At 45.5% G+C, this 22811-nt stretch overlaps 1 protein-coding gene across 10 annotated transcripts in view; it reads left to right on the forward strand.

Moving 5' to 3' along the window:
• The window catches only part of LOC141103671 (acetylgalactosaminyl-O-glycosyl-glycoprotein beta-1,3-N-acetylglucosaminyltransferase-like), a 408494-nt gene that overhangs the window by 173634 nt on the left and 212049 nt on the right, over window positions 1-22811 (forward strand). Inside the window, exon 1 of one of the 10 annotated variants that reach the window (XR_012235355.1) lies at window positions 20662-21131. The exons of the other annotated variants lie outside the window; for them this stretch is intronic. The gene's annotated coding sequence lies outside the window, so the exon portion shown is untranslated. Of the gene's footprint in view, window positions 1-20661; window positions 21132-22811 lie in introns of those variants that run through there. 10 annotated transcript variants of the gene reach the window in all.

The following is a 22811-nucleotide window of genomic DNA, read 5'->3' on the forward strand; positions in this document are numbered from 1 at the left end:
AAAAAAAAAAAAAAAAAACGTTTTTTATTTATTTGTTTAAAAGAGAGCACATCCTCTGTGTTTTACAGAGAAAAGGGCCCAGTGCGGGATAAATGCCCCGCAAAGAGATTCCAAATAAGCATTCCAGTCCCAAAGGAGTGAAAAAGGGGACTAGACATGACAAATTGCAGAGTCGCATGCGGCTGGATAGACACCCATTGTCACGGCATTCCAGATCTCCCTTGCTCTTACCTCACTTTCGTCGCTCAGGACCCGAGGTCAAGACAACGGAAAGCCTCTAGAAAGAGCAAATCCGGGCGCAGACACAGAAGAGGATCCTCTTCTTTGGATAGGTCTTCATCGCCAGCCCAGGCAGAAGAAAGATCCTCTTGGGCCTGCTCAGCTGAGGTCCTCAGAGGAAAGCGGGTATGTGCATCTTGCTTCAAGGGGCGGCTCGGGACAATGTCGCGAAAGCACGCCAGGTTAAATCCTACATTAAGCACACAGTCAAGGAAGGGTTAAAAAGTGTTTGTATCCTGCTCCTCCTGCTGTATCTTTAGCATCTACAGATTCGGATCATGTGTTTTCAGTGCGTTTTAACTCTGAAATCGATAGCAATTCGGATCCATCTGAGGCAGAATTGGTCTCGGAATCGCATACGTTTAGTCTTAGCTCTGGTTCCACCCTTGGTGGAGACTGTTTAGAATGCGATGGAGTGGCAGAAAGAATCGTCGCCTCCAAAGAAACAGCAGAGATACTATCCGTATTTAAGGAAATCATTACCTTCCTTCCCATTCATTTCTGAAATGAAAGAAGTAACTGACGAGTGGACGAGGCCTGAGAAGAAGCTCAATGTGCATAATATAGTATCGAAGCTGCACCCCTTGGGGCACTACGCCTAAGGTGGATGCTTCATTACAGAGATTTGCCCGCCACATTACGCTTCCGCTGGAGGATTCAGTCTCTTTTAGGGATCCTATGGATCGCAGAATAAACACAGACCTAAAAAGGTTGTATAGTTTGGTCGGAACATCCTGCAGAGCGGCGGTAGCACTCACTTCTGTGGCAGCGCCCCTTAGAGTGTGGGTAGCATAGCTAGTGGATGTATGTTCCGATGAATGTCTGGGAAGTGGCAGTTCTTCTGCTTTGCAGTTTGGCGAGACTGCTGTAGAGTTTGTGGCTGAAGTGGCTGTCGACCAGGTCAAGATGACAGAAAAGGTATGGCTCATTCCGTCACAGCCCGCAGAGCCTTATGGTTGAAGCAATGGTCGGCCGATAAGGCTTCTAAGCACAGTCTGTGTTTCGGTTCCATTCGACGGAAGCTGCTCTTCGCGAAGACTTAGAATCAGCGATTCAGCGGGTTTCCGGCGGCAGATTTGGCCTAATCCCGCAGAAGAGAAAAAGACAATGGACACCTCTCCCAACTGGTCTAGTGCCTAGGATTCGGCGCTCTCATCGCTGTGGCCCGGGTTCGATTCCTGGTCAGGGAATTCTTCTTCCAGTCCTTTCGGTTTAACAAGAGATCCAAAATAGAGGATTCAGAGCTTACCAGTGCGTACAGGCCTGGTAGGCTTTAGTCAGTGGAAGGGAGTTGGTTCGACCTTCCGGAAGCCTTCCAAGCCCAGGGCCAACAAAGCTCCTAAGGCTTCAGATAAGTCCTTCTGTAGGTGTCTCCGCTCAGCCCTCTCAAGTAGGAGAGAAACTAGCCACATTCGAGGAGGTTTGGGCAGGCAAAATACAGGATGCCTGGATTGTAGCCATCATTCGATTGCGTTATCGTCTCGAGTTCAGAACAAGGCCTCCTCAGACCTTGTTCGTAGAAATTTGACTTCCTACGGATTTGGAAAGGAGGCAATGTTTGCAAGGATATATAGGGGAGCTGTTGGCAACAAGGGCCATCCTTCTGGTTCCAAGGCACAAATTGGGTCAAAGTGCATGTTCCCCTCTGTTTTTGGTCCCGGAGGCTTCAGGGGGTTTCAGACCAGTTTTGGACCTCAAAGTCCGGAATTCTTACATGAAGGCTCCACCATTCAAAATGGCGATCATTTCGGTTGTGGAGTCAGGAGACTGAATGGTTTCCATCAATCTGGCGGATGCGTATTTTCATGTTTCTATAGATGCATCTCACCATCGCTTTCTCAGGTCTTCCGTAAAAGGCTCTCATTTTCAATTTCAGTGTCTCCCATTCGGTCTCTGCATGGCTCCAAGAAAGTTTTCAAAGCTACTATCTGCTGTTGTTGCGTCTCTCAGGGCCAGGAGTGCAAATATTCCATTATCTAGACGCCATGCTACTCCTGGGTCCGTCTAAAGAGCTCCATCTAGTTTATGTGAATCTCACCTGCAAAACACTAGCTCGGTTTGGTTGGTTGATCAACTTTCGGGAGACACAGATGCTTCCGATCCAAATATTGGAGTATTTAGGAGTACAATTCGTCACGGATTGGGGTTGTGTTTCTCTTCCTCAGAGGAAGGTCCAGGAGATCCAGTCTCAGACAAAAGCAGTGATGGCCAGGCCTTCTATGATGGTGAAGGAATGCATGCAGTATCTACGATTCCAGCAGTCCCGTGGGTCAAGTGGCGCAGAAGTAAGTTTCAATGCAACTTTCTTCTTCATTCACTCCTTGTTCCAGAAAATCTATCTGCCAATTCCGATGATCTGGTCCCTGGTTGGTGGTCAGAAGCTCGCAATCTTTCCCGCGGAGATCCATTGAAGGCCTCAGAACCAGTAGTGGTGACGACCAATGCCAGTCTGGCAGACTGGGGGGCACATTGCCTGGGACAGCAGGTTCAAGGCCAATGGAACATTTGTGGCCCAAAGAGGTCAACTGGGATTGGATGCTGTCAGATGCGCTCCCTTAGCTTTCCAACTTATGTTGCAAGGTCGAGCTGTCAAGATCCTTTCGGACAACAAAACTACAGTGGCTTATGTGTCTCATCAAGGGGGCACAAGAAGTTGCCCTCTCCTTCGAGTGGCATGTCAAATTTTCCTGTGGGCAGAGAAGAATCTTGGCTCTCTTACAGCATCTTATCTCCCAGGGCCCGAGAATGTTATAGGAGATCGCTTAAACTTTGGAGATCACAATAAATGGCGCCTCAAACCCAAGTACCTACGAAAGATCTTCAGGGTCTGGGGGACCCCTTCGATAGATCTTATGGCATCGGAGGAGAATTGTCAACTTCCTTGCTTCTTCTCCCGGACCTGGCATCCACAGGCGTTGGGTCAGGGTGCTCTGTCCAGGCCTTGGAGCTTCCCCTTGGTATATGTGTTCCCACCGCTTCCATTGGCTCTCAAAATCTTGCTGAAGTTTCAGCGAGAAGGGGTCACAGCAATAGTAGTCCTACCTTACTGGCTCAGGAAGCCGTGGTTCCCTCTGGCTTGGAGGATAAAGTTGGGCTCACCAATCCCACTATCTCCTTGTCAGAATCTTTGTTTGCAGAGTGGGGCCTGACACCTGAACCCCAGGAGGTTGAAGTTAATGATTTGGAAGTGAGAGGGGCCTTGACTGGCTTGGATCTCTTGGGCCGTGTAGTGGAGACATTATTACAGGCTTGTAAGCGGTCCACGAGTGTAACCTATCACCAGATCTGGAAGACTACAGAAAGGGGTTGGTTTCTTGGATCTCCTTCATTATCAAACATTTTGGAGTTTCTGCAGAGTGGTCTTGATAAGGGGTTAGCTTATAATTCCCTGAAGGGTCAAATCCCCGCCTTGTCGGCTATGTCATGTACAAGATGTGCATCCATTGGTGATCTGATTTTTTTAGGGGCAGCCATAGAAATCAGACCTCCATTGAAATCGTTTTTTCTTTCCAAAATGGGACTTAACGCTAGTCTTGAGAACCTTGCTGGTTCCTCTGTTTGATCAAGCTTTCTCTTGTTCATTGTTTCTTTAAACAGTTTGTTTGTTTTTTGCTAGCCATTGCCTCGGCCAGAAGAGTCTCTGCATTGTGCACCTTCTCATCTAAAGAACCATATTGTTTGGTGCTCCCAGCCAAGATAGTCCTTAGGCCGGTACCGAGCGTTCTACCTAAGGTGGCCACATCATTTCATATGAACTGGGAGATCTCTTTCTCCCAGCCTTTCTGGCGGATACAGCTGATGATGAGTGGAGTAGGTTAGACCTGGTCTCTGCGGTATCAATGGACTTAAAGCTTTTGAAAACAAGATCAGCTGTAGGTTTTCCCAATGGGGCCTAAAAAGGGTATGCCAGCAACATCTACAGTTGTCTTCCTGGATTGTCAAGACCAGGCATATTTGCATACATACCGCTGGGCCTTCCTTCTCCTTCAGAGATCAAAGCACATTCGATGAGGGGTATGGCAGCATCTTGGGCAGCATACGCAAAGGTCGCAACTTTTTAGGCAGTACAGGCTTAATGCGGCTTGTCCGCCTGAGGAAACATTTGGCTCTACGGTTATTACTGTGGCTGTTGCCCATTAAAAAATTTGAGTAGCATTGCATTGAGGGTTTGGCTTATTTTTTGGTTTTTGTCTTCCCTCCCTTCTTAATATTGCTTGGTACATCCCATAGTAGGCTGACATGGGGAGGTCCAGGAATAAGGAAAATTGTCGTCCATACTTACCGTAATTTTGCTTTCCTGGATCCTCCCCATGTCAGCCGGAGGATTCCCACCCAGTTTATCCGACGCGAGGTGGGTATTTTTTGAACACTGGTGTGGGCAGACAGCCGCCCTTTATGGGCTAAGAAAGAGATGGTCCTGGAGGGGTCAGAGAGGGCAGACCTGACCCCATAGTAGGCTGACATGGGGAGGATCCAGGAAAGGAAAATTATGGTAAGTATGGACAACAATTTTCCTTAATATGATATATAAATATAATAAAACTACATAAAAATAATCTTTTTTTTTTTATTATTTATTTTCGCAGTTGACCAACACCAGCAGATGACATGGCTCCCCAAAACATCACTGACTGTGGAAACCTCACATTGGACCTCATCCATCTTGTATTCTGTGCCTCTCCATTCTTCCTCCAGACTCTGGAACTTTGATTTCCAAATGAAATGCAAAATTTTCCACAGTCAGCCCTGGTTCATATTAATGCTACTTTGAAATCGTGCTACTTCACTTGAAGTAGCACGATTTCAAAGTAGCAGGTCAGTGCAATTTCAGGTGCTACTTACCTGAAATCGGCAAAAGTAGTGCACAAACTACTTTTGCAAATCGGTGCGGTGCCGCAAAGTCAGTGTCACACCGATTGGAACAGCGCCATTGCCAACAATAGGCTGCACTTGTCATGCGATTTGACCTGTCAAATCGCATGACAAATCGCTTCAATGTGAACCAGGTCTTAGTGATGATTCGGGGAGCCATGTCATTTACGGTGTTGGTCCACTGTGTTTTATCAAGTCCAAAGTCAGGGCAGCCCTCTACCAGGAAATTCTAGAGCACTTCAGGCTTCCCTCTGCTGACCAGCTTTATGGAGATTCTGATTTAATTTTCCAGCAGGACTTGGCACCTGCCCACACTGACAAAAGTATCAATTCCTGCTTTAGCCCTTATTCACCTTGAGCACAGCCTTAAAATTGTGCGAGTTCATCTGAAATGAAATTAGTTCATTTCAAAGCTGCATTTCAGTCCAACTTTGGGGGTGACTTGAAAGACATCTGTGCGGGTTAATGCACAGATGTCTATGGAAATCACCTCCGAAGTCACTAAAAGTAGTGCAGGAACTACTTTTGGAAATCGGTGAGGCACTGCAAAGTCGGCATTGCACACATTTGTGACGCTCCTATTGCCGGCAATAGGCTCCGATTTGACATGCGATTTAACCTGTCAAATTGCATTTCAAATTGCACTGACTTGAACAAGGGCTGAATGATCATGAAGGCCCCTTGAACCGCGTTTAGGGAAAGGGAGCCTTGACTGCTGGAAGCATGGCATCACTGTGGGTGTGAACCTCAAAGAGAAGTTAAGTAGCTCCCTTAGGATTGGCTACAAAGACCTGAGGTGACTGGGTGGAGCCTGAACTCTAGGAAAAGGTTACGCTGGGGCACATCCAACTGCTCTGAGGTGATTCATCTGTCACAAGAGTTGCCCACCCTCCCACCTATTGTGATGTTTTGTCACAGCTTTATTGGCGGTTTTCACCTTGCCAGCAATTGATGTTGCTTTATGGGCTATGCCCTCAAGTTAAATTCTGGGGTCAGTCTAATGCCTGTCTGGCACTGAGGGTAAGGACAGGCCTCTTAGACTATGTGAGTTCATGTTTTATGGGTGCTCATGGCATACTGTGACTGACATTGTTGTTTTGTACATTTGGAAAGTTGTACTTTTGAAAAGTTCAATAAAGCTGTGGCTTGCCCTATTTCCAACTTAATCAGCTTCCGTGTCTTTTTGGGGGGGGCAAGGTATTGCTTTATTTGTTGGCCATAAATGAGCCTATGCCTCTCAGCAGTCATGGTATCACTGTGCTTGATTGGCCATCAAATTTGCCTAACCCCATAGAGAATCTGTGGGGGTACTGTCAAGCAGAATATGAGAGACACCTGAACCAACAAAGCAGACAAGCTGAGGGCTGCTATCAAAGTAACCTGGGCTACCATGACACCTTAGCAGCGCCACAGGTTGATCGCCTCAATGTAGCAATGAATGCAAAAGGATCCCTGACCAAGTATTGAGTGCATTCTATACTGTATATGGACATACTTTTTAGTAAGCCAAACTTTCTAACGTCCCTTCAGAGCGCATGATCCAGTGAGATCCATGGCTCCATGCAGTGTGAATATCTCCTATAAACAGTGCAAATTTAGGAGATATGCACTGTACCTACAACCATAAAAATAAAAAATAGTACACAAATAAGAAAAAATTACCTGTAGGTACAAGTTTTAAAAAAAGTTTACTCCCACTTTGTTGAATGTTAAAGTATTAAATGTGTCATATACGTGGTTATGATATGCCCATTGATAAAATGTGAAGTGTAATATAATAAAAACCAAGATCAAACCACAAAATCATTCTGAAATATTTATTTGACCAATAACAGAAACCAAAAATTCCCCTCTCATTTTTTGTGTAATGTCATTTCTGCATAAAAGTGCAATCAATAGCATTATGTTGTTATGAAAACTCATACAATAAAGCAATAGTTTGCCAAAGTGTGCATAGTGCTTTTCACTATCCACAGTTTAGCATTACACATAATACAGTAGTCTATAAACATAACATTATTTGTATGAGGTAGTGATACAGTTCCAGTATTGTAATCCTAGAGGCTGAAGTCAAGCTGCAGAATTATAAAAGTATTTTTTAAGGCTCAAATATATTAACTTTGGGGAAAAAAAATTGTAGCAGCGTTTACATTATAAAACAGAAATATGGAGGCACTAGTGCAAAGCATTTCCCAAAGCATGTTAAATTAACATTTGAACTACAGGTTTTAGCCACTAACATGTGCCACTGCTGGATGTGCTGTTGCTGTATAATCTGTACGTTGCATGCAGGAATGTGTTCTGGTTGCAAGCCAAGACCTTCCCATATTATACCTGAAACATATTTTATTCTAATCTGAGCGGAACTCATTTCAGACTATATTGTGTTCCAGATATGAGACAGGAAGGTCTTGGCTTGCATCAGAACACAGTGCTGCATACCGCGTGTAGCCTCAGCTGCATACAGTTTATGCAGCACATCTTAACCACTTCAGCCCTGGAAGGATTTACCCCCTTCCTGACCACAGCATTTTTTGCAATACGGCACTGCGTTGCTTTAACTGACAATTGTGCGGCCATGCGAAATTGCACCCAAACAAAATTTACGTCCAGTTTTCCCCACAAATAGAGCTTTCTTTTGGTGGCATTTAATCACCTCTGCGGTTTTTATTTTTTACGCTAAAAACGTAAAAAGAGTGACAATTTTGAAAAAAGGAATACCCGTATTTATCGGCGTATAACACGCGCCGGCGTATAACACGCACCCCAAGTTTAGGAGGGAATTTTAAGGAAAAAAAACGTACATTTAAATGCTCATCAATGCAGCCTTGTCAGTGTCCATCTGCAGCCTTGCAGCCTTGTCAGTGTCATTTGCAGCCTTGCAGGCTTATCAGTGTCCATCTGCAGCCTTGTCCATCATTGCAGCCTTGTCAGTGTCCATTGCAGCCTTGCCCCTGTGTCATTTGCTAACAGTCTGTACACTGTCAGTACCTTGCCGTTTAAAAATGGCGCCGCCAAGATACAGAGTCAGATGTCCTGTATATCTCGGCGGCGCTCAACCGCTCTTGGCGGCTTTCGGCGGCTTTCGGTGGCTCTCGGTCGCTCTCGGCTGTTCAAGAGCGGCTTTCGGCGGCTCACGCGGGACTGCGAGAGCGGCCAAAAGCCGCCGAGAACAGCCGAGAGCGGCCGAAAGCTGCCGAGAAAGGCCAAAAGCCGCCGAGAGGCTCACAATCGGCGGGGGATCAACGTATAACATGCACCCACGATTTTTCCCTGATTTTAAGGGGAAAAAAGTGCATGTTATACGCCAATAAATACGTTATTTTTTACTTTTTGCTATAATAAATAGCCCCCAAAGAATATAAAAAAAAATTTCTTTCTCAGTTTAGGCTTTAAACTTTAAAGCATAAAAACATAAGTTCACCTTGAAGATATACATTTCAAGAAGAATGTGACGTGATTTAAAGTGTAAGTATTAGACAAGAATCAACAATGATCATTATATTAAAAATCTACAAACATATAAAAAAGTTGAATTTTCCTCTTGACTAGCAACCATTGGTCATGATTAGGTTTGGATTGCAAGATAAAAGTAAGCTCTTCATTTGGACTTTGATAGTCCACTTGAAAAACTGGTTTCCTGACAGACTCCATGGCAGCATAAGTATGGGTTAACCCCACCTCCTCTCTACTTCTAAAGGACCCTACTCCCATACATTTTTGCTCAGAGCCAGAGGCTGCATTCCTTTTTTGTCCTCCTCCTAAGGATCAGAATGGTTGAAGTCTTACCTTCCATAAAGTGTCCACAATCAAGACCGTGTGGAGTCTCCAGCAGTCCCCAGCTATTAGCAGGGTAGAGAAGGGCGATGGATGGGGTGCAATTTGGATTCTCCAGCAGTCCCCAGCTATTAGCAGGGTGGAGAAGTGCGATGATATGGTGCCATGAAGAGCTTAAGCCTACCCATTGACAGGCAAAGCGGCAGTACAGCCAAACATCCCAGCTGTTAGTGGGAGGCCTTAAATGCCCTTGCAGCAGCGTCTTCTCTATCCAGGCATGGCTGTGGGGGTTGCCATGTGCGGTGATGTATACTTTTATAATACATATTCCATTGAAGGAGTTTTGTCACTGACGGCCATTGTCTGTATGATCCCCAACCTCTTACTGATGATACTTCTTGCACAAACTACCATCCAATCTCTCTTCTAAACTTGGATATTAAAATCCTTGCAAAAATTTTTGCAAAAAGACTTAACAGAATCAGAGGCAATCTAATCCACAGAGACCAAGTAGGCTTCACGCCGACTCGCCAAGCTGGCGACAATGTACGTCGGGCAGTTCTTCTAGTACAAGGATATGCAATTAGCGGACCTCCAGCTGTTGCAAAACTATGAGTCCCATCATGCCTCTGCCTCTGGGTGTCATGCTTGTGGCTGTCAGAGTCTTGCTATGCCTCATGGGGCTTGTAGTTCTCAAACAGCTGGAGGTCCGCTAATTGCATATCCCTGTTCTAGCACATATAACCTATATATAAAGCTCACCATATCCCTTCTTGTTTTTTCTCTCTTGATATCAAAAAGGCCTTTGATTCTGTATCTTGGCCATATTTACATTACACTTTAGAGAAATGGGGTTTTGGTCCCCACTTCATGAAATGGATTGCAGCACTATACAATAATCCCAGAGCATACATAAATTATGCAGGCTATAAATCTAACGCCTTCAGTATAGAGAGGGGTACACGCCAGGGATGCCCACTTTCCCCCCCTGTTATTCACCCTTTTAGTGGAACCCCTAGCCCAACAAATCAGATCAGATCCAACAATCACCGATATAGAAACCAGTGGATATCAACATAAGCTCTGTATGTTTGCATCTTGTTATTTCTGTCATCTCCACAAGTCTCAGGTCCTAACCTCCTGCCCTTTCTTAACAATTTTGCGATGTTTTCTGGTCTCTCAATTAATCCTAAAAAATGCACAGCCCTCAATGTATCTCTCTCCAGATTTGAACTGGACTCAGCAAAAAATGCGCTTCCATTTACTTGGGCTGAGAAATCAATTCCTTATCTTGGAATTCATGTAAAAGCCTCTTTTTCAGACCTTTTCTCAGCAAATTACCCTCAATCCTGAAACAGATTACAAACCTCCTAAAACAATGGTCTCATCTTCCATTATCATGGGTTGGCAAAATTAAAGCAATAAGAATGACAATCCTGCCAAAACTATTATACTTATTTAGAATTTTGCTAATCCCAATCCCTTCTTATTATTTAAGACCAGTACAGAAAAGATCAACAACATTTATTTGGGGCTCCTCCAAACCACGTATATCTCTACACACTGCATCTGCCAAAATTAAAAGGAGGCCTCGGCTTTCCAAATTTTGTAAACTATTATAGAGCTGCACAAATTGCTAGTCTCTCCGAATATCACGCAACACAGGAAATTCCCTTATGGGTGATCATAGAAGCTTCAGAATGTGACCCTCTCTCAATTTCGAACCTTGAAAGTGAGTATAGCCTCAATTAAACCATTAGTGAACACCAAATATCGGTGCCATCATCTCGGTTTATAGACTTGAAGGGATATAGGGGTGGAGGTGCCTCCACCCCTATATCCCTTCAAGTCAATTTCAAACCTTTTATGGCTTTACCCCAAAGATCGCAAGGGCTTGCATAATCCCATCACCAAACATTATATATCATTATGGGACAAACTCAAATTCAAACATCATCTACATTCTTCACACAACCCCCTACTATCCTTCCTCAAAAACTCTGCTTTCGATCCGGCATGGGTTTCTCCCAAATCTATCAAAGCCTGGACATTATTAGGCGAAACAAACTGATCTCCCCCACATCCTTTCTCTCCTTCCCAACTCTTTGCCATACTTACAATCTACCACATTTCTGAATTGTTCAGCTATCTCCAAAATAAAAACTTCTACTCACCCCTTGTAAACACAAATACCTCCATGTCTCAAATTACTAATGTCTGAAAGATCCCCACTCAAGAGGAATGATATCATCCGTCTACACCCAAAATTCAGTTATTCCTGGCCTAGACAAACCATCTTACGTCCGAAAATGGGAGGAGGACTTGGAACGACCCTTGGAAATTGCTGATTGCTCTAAAATCTGGTCTACAACTAAATCTCCTTCACCCAACATCCTGGCGGTAGAAGCTAATTATAAAGTCTTGACTCATTGGTACCTTGTACCCTCTAGGTTGGCCAAATTTGCGTCTACTCATTCAGCTCAATGCTTCTGGAGTTGTCCAGATTTAGGTACTCACCTGCACATATGGTGGTCCTGTCCGACAGCCCAAAAAGTTTGTAAAGAAATATTTGAAATTGCCTCCAGAATGTTTGAACTAAAGTCGCAACCAGATCCTGCCACTGCAATACTTAATTTGAAACCAGATTGCCTAACACATAACCAATTCAAACTCTTTATTCAACTCCTTAGAGCTGCAAAACAGACGATCACAAAGGCATGGAGGACCTCTAACCTGGTGATGACTGAGGCAAAACATAGACTGAATACATTCATGTCTCATGCCAAAATGCTGGCGATAGAAAGAGACCAAACTCCCAAATTTGAAAAAACATGGAACCCCTGGATAAAATATCACCTACCACCAACATTTGACAATTCATTCCTCAAGCCATGGTAGCTGATAGACATAGTTAGATATCTGAATCTTGTAATGACAGATCTCTAACAATCTGGGAGATTATATACTCGATTGTGTGAAAATCTGTGTTTACAAAATCACTCTGTGGCGTGCCCTGGTGCCTGAGTCAACCCTGTGGACCTCTTCACTTCTATTCCTCTCTGTTTCTTACTACTTACTCCTCTTTTTATTTTTTGTTCCTGAAACTCATTCTCTTACTTATGGAAGAGCCCTGGGGCCATCATAAAAAAAAAAAAAAAACAGAATTAAAAAAAATTGTTTTTTTTTTTTTTTTTTTTACAGAATTCTGAGTTTGAAAGTCAGAATTCTGACTTTGAAAGTCAGAATTCTGAGATTGAAAGACAGAAAGGTGAGTAAAAAAAAAAAAAAAAATTCTACAGAATTCTGAGATTAAAAGTCAGAATTCTGATATTAAAAGCCACCGATCGGATCTCCCTGCCAGCGTGAACCGAGAAATGCCATTTACCGGCACCACCTGGTTCACACAGTGATCAGCTGTGATTGGTCATAGGTGATCACGTGGTAAAAAGCCTCTGGCAGAGGCTCCTTATCATGATCGGAGATGCAGCGTGTCAGACTGACACGCCGCACTCACGATCGCCGCGCTGCGTGCCCCCATGGGCGCGTGCCGGCATTTTATCCTGCTGGACGTCATATGACGCCCAGTCAGGATAACAGAACCACTTCCCAGCCGTCATTCTACATATGGCGGCTGGGAAGTGGTGGGGTACAAGCCACACGCAATGTCCAACAGCCATTATGGCGTCTTCTCCCACTAGGACGGCCATCCATCTATGAAGACCTCAGACAGTGAGGCAGAGGAAGATGAGAGTCACTTTATCCTTGTGACGCCTTTGGTCAAGGCAATGAAGGGGGCATTTACATGGGTAGAACCTGTAGTGTCTCCTGCAAAGCAAGAGGAAGTTCCTTAACCACTTCCCGCCGGGAGGGCGTACATGGACTTCCTCCCGTTTCAGTGGCTATACCAGGCTGATGCCTGCACCCACAGGCATCAACCCGGTATCGTTCTTTTCAGCCGGTGATTCCCTGCACCGTAAGAACAATCATAGAGGCAGTTCAGCTGCTTGATTGTTCTTACAGGTGGCGGGAGGGGACATTTCCCCCCTTCTGCCCCCTTCAGTGTTTCTACTAGCTCATGCGATCGGCGAGTCAGAGAAGGAATCCACTGGCACTGGACGTTGACCATAGAGATGTCCGAGGACCAGATGGTCCTCAGTCAACTCTATGACTCTCGGAGGTCCGGGCATGACGTTATGACATCACACCCCGCCTGGAAGTTGTAAATACTGCCATGTACTCGGCTGGAAAGCCAAGATCATTCTGTTTTTTTTTTTATCTCAGGCTTTCCAGTCTGGAGGATGTGTGGATACAGTATTCCAAAGCGTTTTCAGATGAAGTGCTAGAGATTCGGAAGTTCATTAGCAGGAGCTGGCGTTGGTTTCCATGGTGAGGCTTCAATTGTCATCATCCGCATCCATTATGCTCTCGTTAGTTATGGTTAAGTGAGCGATATGGCTGTGGCCTTGGCTTGCTGACCCCGCCTCTAGCAGGCATGGTACAAGATCCCTTTGAGAGAGCTTCATCTTTTGGCATCAAGCTGAATAGAACCCTAAACCAGGCCACAGTTGGAAAGTTGGGGTTTTGCCTCAGGACCGACACCTGCTAGGCCAGAGGACGACACAGTCTAGTAAAAGCGGTCATTTCAGGACACTCATGGTCCTTCAGATGTTATGCTCATCTCAGATTCATTTCCACAGATTTGCCTCACTCCGAGGTAAAGAAGCCTATACTCTTGTATTATGTAAAGTCTCTGGTGTCGCAAGGTGCTGCTGTGCCAATCCCAGAATGCAGAAGATTTCAGGACATGTACTTGCCCCCCTTTATGGTCATGAAGAACGACGTGCAGAGGCCGGTTATAGACCTCCCGCACCTAAAACAATTTTCATCAAAAGGAGTCATTGTCCCTGATTTCTAGGTGTTCCAGCCAGACAACTGGCTCGTTTCCATAGACCTAAAGATGCTTACTTGTATATGCCCATTGTAGAAGTCTTCCACAAGTTTCTTCGGTTCACCGTAGGTCAAGACCATCTCCAGCTCACTTGTCTACCATGCAGGCTTTCAATATCGCCCGGCATGTTTTTCAAAGTCTTATTGGTTGATATAGTCTTTATCAAAACAAAGGGCATATGCCTGCATCATTACCTGAATGACCTTCTCCTACTATCCCAAGATATAGGGCAGCTGCTGGAGCCAAGAGCTCGGATCTGTTCAATACTCCTCAAATTCGGCTGGCTGCTGAATCTGGAAAAGAGCCACCTGAAGCCCACTCAGGCTCTTGTGTACCTTGGGGCTCAGTTTGATATAATTAAGAGGACTATTGCTTTGCCTCTGGATGCCAATGATCTGAAACAGAATACATCTGGCCCTGTCTTCTTCCCACCTTTGAGCGTCTAAAATTATCGGCACTATGGTGTCTATGGATCCAATGGTCAAGTGGATGCTCTGGACAATGTGGCCCTTTCAGAAGGGGTTTCTCCAGCAGTGGGAGCCAGGAAACAGAATTCAGGTCATCCACATAACCTCAGTCATGAGAGAGAGTCCCTGGTGGCTGCAATGGAGAAACGTACTAATTTGCCATTCCATTGCCCCATTTCCTGGTTCACAATCACGTCCGATGCCAGCAATGCAGGATGGGGGCTTACTTCCTATCGGGGATAGCTCAAGGCAGGTGGGGCTGTCAGCTTCACAAGATTGTGCTGAACATTCGGAAACTATGGACAGCCTTCTGCACCCTACAAGCCAATTATGCCTCTGGCTCAGAAGAATCTAGCCAACATCTCAGTGACTTATGTCCCTGAAGTTCAGAATATTTGAATGGACTTTCTTTCCAGAGTCCAATTGGACAACGAATGATCTCTCCATGTGGAGGTCTTCAGGTGGATTTTGTCCCTGGGGTTCAGTCCTGAAGTCGATCTGTTCGCCTCCCTGTGCAACAAGAAGTTTGAGAAATATTATACGTGGGGCTGGTATCTCCAAGGCTTTAAGACAGATGCCCTGACGGATCATTGGAAATGCAGCGGGACCTGTGCGTTTTTTCCAGTTCCAGTCATCCTTGGGTTTCTATGAAGACTCAGAACAGAGGTTGTGGAGGTAGAGGCAGTGATGCCCTATTGGCCAAATAGGCCATGGTCCCCCTTGCTAGCACAGCTCAGCTACCCGAACCCAGAGCTCCTTCCCCTCAGGCCAGACCCTCTGTCACTGGGTGAATTCTACTTCCATGTCCAGCACAGTGGCGTCTGATGGTCTGGTTTTTGAGATTGGGGGTCTTCGTAGGGTTGCCACCTTTTCTTCAAGCCAAACCCGAACACATTTGTAGCGCACTGCAATTTTTTTTTTTTCAGTAGTACATTAAATTCATTACCTCTGTACAATGCAAGGCAATTTTTATGTATTCATGTAGTATACACTATACATATATTTTGTGATTAAATAACATTTCTAATCATATGGAGTTAATCACAAGAGTCCCCCTTTACATCAGAGTCAACAAAGCTGACACTCTTGGCTTACAATTGCAGTGAGCAACCCTGCTGGGTAGCCACAGCCTGGGCCAGGGGTGGACTGATAACTCATGGGGCCTCCAGGCAATTGAAGATCATGGGGTCCCCCAGGTTTAAAGATGGTTGTCTCATGGGAGCCAACATTAATGTGGCAGGCTGAAGCTTAGAGGCACCGAGCTATACAACATGCAGTGTGGCAGAAGGAGTGTGGTAAGTATGATAGGGGCAGTATGTATAGGAGAGGAGTGTGGAGGGGATGGTGGGGGAAGAATGTATAGTAGAGGAGTGCTGAGGGGGTGGTGGGGGTAGTATGTATAGGAGAGGAATGCGGAGGGGATAGTGGGGGTAGTATGTATAGGAGAGGAGTGCGGAGGGGATGGTGGGGGTAGTATGTATAGGAGAGGAGTGCGGAAGGGATGTTAGGGGTAGTATGTATAGGAGAGTAGTGTGGAGGGGATGGTGGGGGACTCGAACATCGGCCGTTTGCTCATTTGACGAATTTCGAACATTATGGCCCGTTCACGCCAAATCCGAGTGGCGCGTCACGGCCCATAATGCACTGCGTCATCGCAGTGCATTGCTGGCTGATGATTGGTCAAGCATGCACTATGGCCCTCATGCTTTGGCCAATCACAGCGCAGTCAGCGAAGAGAGCCATAATTGGCCACAGGCAGGGTGCCTGTGGCCAATTATTGCTCAGGGGGTTAAGTACACACCCCACACTATATAAGGCCGCCCGCACGTCGGCCTCGTGTAGTGTGTTGGTGGCGTTTGTTCAAAGAGAGACAGAGAGAGTGTCATTTCATTTAGTTTGAGCAGGCAGGCAATTCCCGGTGTTCTGTTGCTATATACTTCAGGCAGGCAGGCGAGACAGATAGCTGCAGTGTATTTAGTATATATATGCATCCCGGTTTTGTGTGTGTGTATATATATATATATATATATATATATATATATATATATATATATATATATATATATCCATATCCTGTATACAGTTAGAGCTAGATTTCACTGCAGACCGTTCCTGGTGTACTGTTGCTAATATACTTCAGGCAGGCAGGCGAGAGAGTTAGCTGCAGTGTATTTAGTATATATACATCCTGGCTTTATATATATACACACACACACACACACTGTATACAGTTTAGCTTCATCTCACTGCAGACCGTTCCTGGTGTACTGTCGCTAATATACTTCAGGCAGGCGGGCGAGACAGTTAGCTGCAGTGTATTTAGTATATATATATATATATATATATATATATATATACACACATATACATACACACACACACACCCCGGCTTTGTATATATATATATATATATATATATATATATAGTCAGACAGATAGCTGCAGTGTATTTAGTATATATATATATATATATATATATATATATATATATATATATATATATATCCCGGCTTTGTATATATGTATATATACACTGTATTCAATTTAGCTTCATCTCACTGCAGACCATTCCTGGTGTATTGTTTCTAGTATACTTCAGCCATGCAGGTGACTCACTGAGCTGCAGTGCATTTAATATATATATACAGGCTTGTGTGTGTATATATATATATATATATATATATATATATATATATATATATATATATATATATAGTCTAGCCAAGCCTACACCTGACTGTAGGACATTGCCTGAGTGTGTGTTCAAAGACACTTTCAGCCAGGCAGGTGACTCACTGAGCTGCAGTTCATAAAATATATATCTACTGCATTGTAGTCCAGCCAAGCCTATACCTTACTGTAGGCCATTCCTGGTGTACTGTTTTTCGTAAACTTCAGGCGCTATTTTGCTAATCTAATTGTACAGTATGTCTGGAAGGCCACCAAGGAGAAGCAGACTCTCACAGGCCACTAAAAGAGGGCAAGCAGGCTCTGTGTCTAGATCAAACAGTGCTGGTCGTGGGCACGGTGCATCCTCAGCACATGGCCGTGGGGCACGCTTGTCCTTTTTTTCAGCAGCTAGCCGTGTTGAGCCACAACATGCAGAAGTGTTGGTAGAGTGAATGACCAAGCCTTCCTCATCCTCCTCATCCTCTGTCACCCAGGCTCAGGGTACTTTGTCTGCCAATGCAGCTGCCAAAGTGGCCTCTTCCATCGGCTCAATGTCATCAGTCACTCCTTCCCTAGTTCCACCATCATGCCCTGAGGAGTCCCCCGAACTGTTTGACCACAGTGTAGGGTACATGCTGCAGGAGGATGCGCAGTGTTTTGAAGGCTCTGATGATGGTACCCAGGTTGAGGATGAAGGCAGTAATGTGAGCCCAGAGGGAAGAGGGGGTGCCCAAAAAGGACAAGAAACTGGCAGTCATGTTTCCCCAGATGCAGCATACTGCCAGGTTTGCTCCAGTGGCGAGGAGGGAGAGGATGATGAGGTCACTGACTCTACGTGGGTACCTGATAGAAGAGAGGAGGAGGAGGAGGCACATCTCCAAAGAGGCAGGATGCCCTCCAGGGGCCAGCTTAAGGGCAGCCAACCGACTGCATCACACCACAGAGCTCCGCATGTGCAGGGCGCTGCTGACTCTGCACGTTTTTCCAAAAGTTCTTTGGTGTGGGCCTTTTTTGAGACGTGTGCAGCAGATCGCACTGTTGCTGTTTGCAACATATGTCTGAAGCGTATCAAGCGTGGCCAAAACAGCAGCCACTTGGGCACCACATGCTCGACCAGACATATGTCGAGCTCCCATGCAGTCCGTTGGCAACAGTACTTAAAATACCCACACCAAAGAACAAGGTGGACCTCTCCTTGCTCCTCATCAGCTGGGATCTCCAACCCCACTATACCTTCATTCCTCTTAGAAACCAGCACTGACAGGAATGAAGGTGTAGAATTAGGTGTGCCAAGTACTTGCGGGCAATCTGCTATGGCTACACTAACGTCCAATTGTAGCAGGCAAATTTCCCTACCCCAGTTGCTAAACCGGCGAAATAAATTCCGTCTCAGCCATCCACATGCTCAGCGGCTGAATGCTAGTTTGGCTAAATTGCTAGCACTCCAACTGCTGCCTTTTCAGCTGGTAGACTCTGCCCCTTTCAAGAATTTGTGGAATGTGCGGTACCTCAGTGGCAGGTTCCCAAACGCCAATTTTTTTCTCGTAAGGCAATTTTAGCTCTCTACTGACATGTGGAAGGCAATGTCTTGGCCTCGTTGGACAGGGCGGTCAGTGGTAAGGTGCATATTACCGCTAACTCATGGTCCAGCAGGCATGGACAGGGACGTTACCTTTCACGGCCCACTGGGTGACTCTGCTGGCAGCTGGGAAGGATGCAGGACAGGGTGCAGTATTGTTGGAGCTTGTTCCGCCACCATGTCTCCAAAATGCTGGTAGTGGTAATTCTGCCACACCTCTCTCCTCCACCCCCTCCTCTTCTTCTTCCTCTATGGCCTCTTCCTGTGCAGATTTGTCCTCAGAACCAGCGGTACTCCGTAGGCGTTCAAGGGGCTACGCAAGCACTCAGGCAAAAAGATGCCATGCGGTGCTTGAGTTGGTCTGCTTAGGGGACAGGAGCTATACTGGGGCAGAGATTCTGTCAGGTCTGCAGGGGCAGGCTTAGAGGTGGTTGATGCCACGCCAGCGTCAGCTAGGGATGGTGGTTTGCGACAATGGCACCAACCTCCTCTCCGCCCTCCAACAGGGACACTTCACTCATGTGCTCTGTTTGGCTCACGTCCTTAATTTGGTGGTGCAGCGGTTCTTGTGCAGGTACCTCTTGCTTACAGGATATCCTGAGGCAGGCCAGGAAAGTCTGTGGGCATTTCCGCTGGTCATATAATGCCAGTGCTCAGCTGGCTGACCTTCAAAAGGAATGCAACCTGCCCAAGAACCGTCTCATCTGTGACATGCCCACCAGGTGGAACTCAACGTTGGCAATGCTGCAGCGGCTGCACATGCAGCAGAGGGCCATCATCGAGTACCTGTGTGAGTATGGCACCAGGACAGGGTCAGGGGAGCTTGGCTTTTTTTCGCCACGCCAGTGGCTCATGATCAAGGATGCATGCACTGTCCTGTTACCATTTGAGGAGGCCACGAGGATAGTGAGCAGTGACAGTGCATGCATCAGTGATACTGTCCCTCTTGTCTACCTGTTGGAGCACATGCTGCGTGGAATAATGGACAGGGCACTTGAGGCAGAATAGAGGGAGGAAGAGGAGAACTTCCTTACCTCTCAAGGTCCCCTTTATCCAGACAGTATTCCTGCAGGCCTGCCGATCTCACAGGAAGAGGAGGAGGATGAGGATTGTGTCAGCATGGAGGTGAAGCCTAGCACTGAGCATCAGCAGCAGTCTTCAAGGGATCGTTTGCAGTCCCCAGAAACCCATGGACTTGTACGTGGCTGGGACAAGATGGCTGCGGATCAGGTCATCCTTAGTGACCCAGAAGACTCCGGATCGATTGTCTCAGCAAACTTACGCTGCATAGCCTCCCTGATCCTGCAAAGTCTGCGAAAGGACCCTCGGAATCGTGTAATCAAGGAGAGGGATCACTACTGGCTGGCAACCCTTCTTGATCCACGTTATCCAAGGGTAAGGTTGCGGAACTTATCCAGCCGTCGCAGAGGGAGCAGAGGATGAAACATCTTCAGGAGGCTTTGCAGAAAGGTTTGGGCAACGTGTTTCCAGAGCTTGGGAGGGTACAAATTCCTGGTCCTGGACAACGTGTTGCTGAGGCTTCGGTCAGTCACAGAAGAAGCGGTGGAGAAAGGTGGCCGTCTGACCGATCCATTCAGACAATTTTTTAGTCTGCAGCCCCAAGGTATGATCGGTTCTAGCAACCATCGCCAGCGTCTGTTGTACATGGAGCAGGACTACCTAGGGGCAAGATCAGGCTTGGAGACCCTTCCAACTGAAAATCCACTGGGTTATTGGGTCTTGAGGATGGATCACTGGCCAGAGCTTGCACAGTTTGCAATTGAGCTACTGGCCTGTCCTGCATCCAGTGTTCTTTCGGAACACACATTCAGTGCCGCTGGAGGTTTTGTAACTGATCACAGAGTGCGCCTGTCCACGAACTCGGTTGATGAGCTCACCTTCCAAAAAATGAATCAGTCTTGGATCACCAGCTACCAAGCACCTGATGCTGATGTAACCGAATAATTATTTTATGAATGTGAGATCCCTTGAAGACTGCCTAAGGTGATGCTCACTGACTATCCTGTTATGCAGGGTGACTATCTTATTCCTCCTCAATGTTCATGTTGATAGCTTCTAAGAACATTTTTGGTTCTGGGCACCAGCACCAGTGCCTAAAGCCCAATTTTTCTGCCCCTGTTTAACAGGGGTGCGTAATTACAATTTTTGCTGTAATATTTTGCAGCAGGGCTCGTTCCTTCACTCAACTAGAGTATCTGTGAGGGGTTGCATTGTTGTGGCACCAGCACCAGTGCCTAAAGCCCAATTTTTCTGCCTCTGTTTAACAGGGGTGCGTAATTACAATTTTTAAATCTAATATTTCACAGCAGGGCTTGTTCCTTCACTCAACAGCAGAATCTGTGAGGGGTTGCAGTGTTGTAATGAAATATGAGTGGTGTATCCGCGCAACGGAACAGAAAATTAAAAAAGTGGAGAAAATGGAAAAAAAATTGGAAAAAAATGGAAACAATGGAAGAAATCGCATAAAGGACTGCTGCCTCCACAGATGTGATTTCCACCTAGGTGGAAAAAACAGAAGGTAAGTGAAGGGTTAGTGTGTGGGTGTGGCGCTGTCCTAATTTATAGAAATACTTGGTAAATTGTGTGTAGCCAAATCCCATATGTAAAGTCGCATAAACCAAAATTGCAAATAAAAAATTCAACGAAAATAAAACCAAACATAAAACAGCAAAGTGACCCCCTTTGGAGTGTGTAGGTGTAACGTTGTCCTAGTGGAGAAAAAAGTGGAGAAAATGGAAAAAAAATGGAAACAATGGAAGAAATCGCATAAAGGACTGCTGCCTCCACAAATGTGATTTCCACCAAGGTGGAAAAAACAGAAGGTAAGTGAAGGGTTAGTGTGTGGGTGTGGCGCAGTCCTAATTCATAGAAATACTTGGTAAATCGTGTGTAGCCAAATCCCATATATAAAGTCGCATATAAAGTATAAAGAATAAAGTCACTTTGCTGTTTTATGTTTGGTTGCAGTGTTGTGGCACCAGCACCAGTGCCTAAAGCCCAATTTTTCTGACCCTGTTCAACAGGGGCATGTAATTAGAATTCTTGATATAATATTTCACAGCAGGGCCCTTTCCAGCGCCCACCAAGAGTAACTGTGAGGGCTTACAGTGTTGTGGCAACACCACCACACCACCAAAGGCCCAGTTTTTCTGACTCTGTTCAATAGAGACATGTCATTACAATTCTTAATCTAATATTTCACAGCAGGGCCCGTTCCTGCGCCCACCAAGAGTAACTGTGAGGGCTTACAGTGTTGTGGCAACACCAACACCTAAGGCCCAAATTTCTGCAGAGTATATAGGGCAGGCCCCTACTTTCAAACATCTGACTTACAAACGACTCCTACTTAAAAACGAAGGGAGACAGCAGGAAGTGAGAGGAAATCTACCCCTAGGAAGGGAAATTCTCTCCTGTAAGAGTTAATATGGTAAAAATGTGTCACCTCCACTGATTTATCACCAATCCTTGTTTCCCTTAAAAAAACCAAATTTTCAAAATCCAATTGTCATTGGGACAGAAAGTGAGGTGAAATCTTCTGAACAGGGGCACAGACGGCAAAACAAATGTTACAAGGGTGATGATAACCCTTAACTGTGTTTTCCAAAAAGCTTTAAAATAGATTTTTTGGCTGGAGCTACACTTACAAAATGTACCTGTTCCAAATTACAAACAGATTTTACATAAGAACAAACTTACAGTCCCTGTCCTGTTTGCACCGCCTGTATACTGCTGTTCAGAGTATATAGGGCCTGGGGGCCCAACGCCTTTTCTTTTTTTAATTTGGGTGCGGGGTTCCCCTTAATATCCATACAAAACCCAAAGTCCTGGTAATGGACTGGGGGGGGGGGGGGTACCCATGCCGTTTTGTCTCACTGATTTTCATCCATATTGCCGGGACTCGACATTACATTAAAGCCACAAGCAGTTTTAAATTACTTTTATTCCTTTAAAAATGTCATTTTGTGCAGGGACTGTTCTAAACACGGGAAACACGCGCCACTTTACAGGCATACTATAGACACCCACCAGGTACAATATTTAAAGGAATATTTCACTTTTATTTTTTCACTTTAAGCATCATTAAAATCACTGCTCCCGGAAAAACGGACGTTTTTAAAACTTTCTTTTGCATTGATACTTGTCCCCTGGGGCAGGACCCGGGTCCCCAAACCCTTTTTAGGACAATAACTTATTAGCC

The sequence above is a fragment of the Aquarana catesbeiana genome, linkage group LG01, assembly GCF_042186555.1.
Source record: "Aquarana catesbeiana isolate 2022-GZ linkage group LG01, ASM4218655v1, whole genome shotgun sequence".
NCBI lineage: Eukaryota > Metazoa > Chordata > Amphibia > Anura > Ranidae > Aquarana > Aquarana catesbeiana.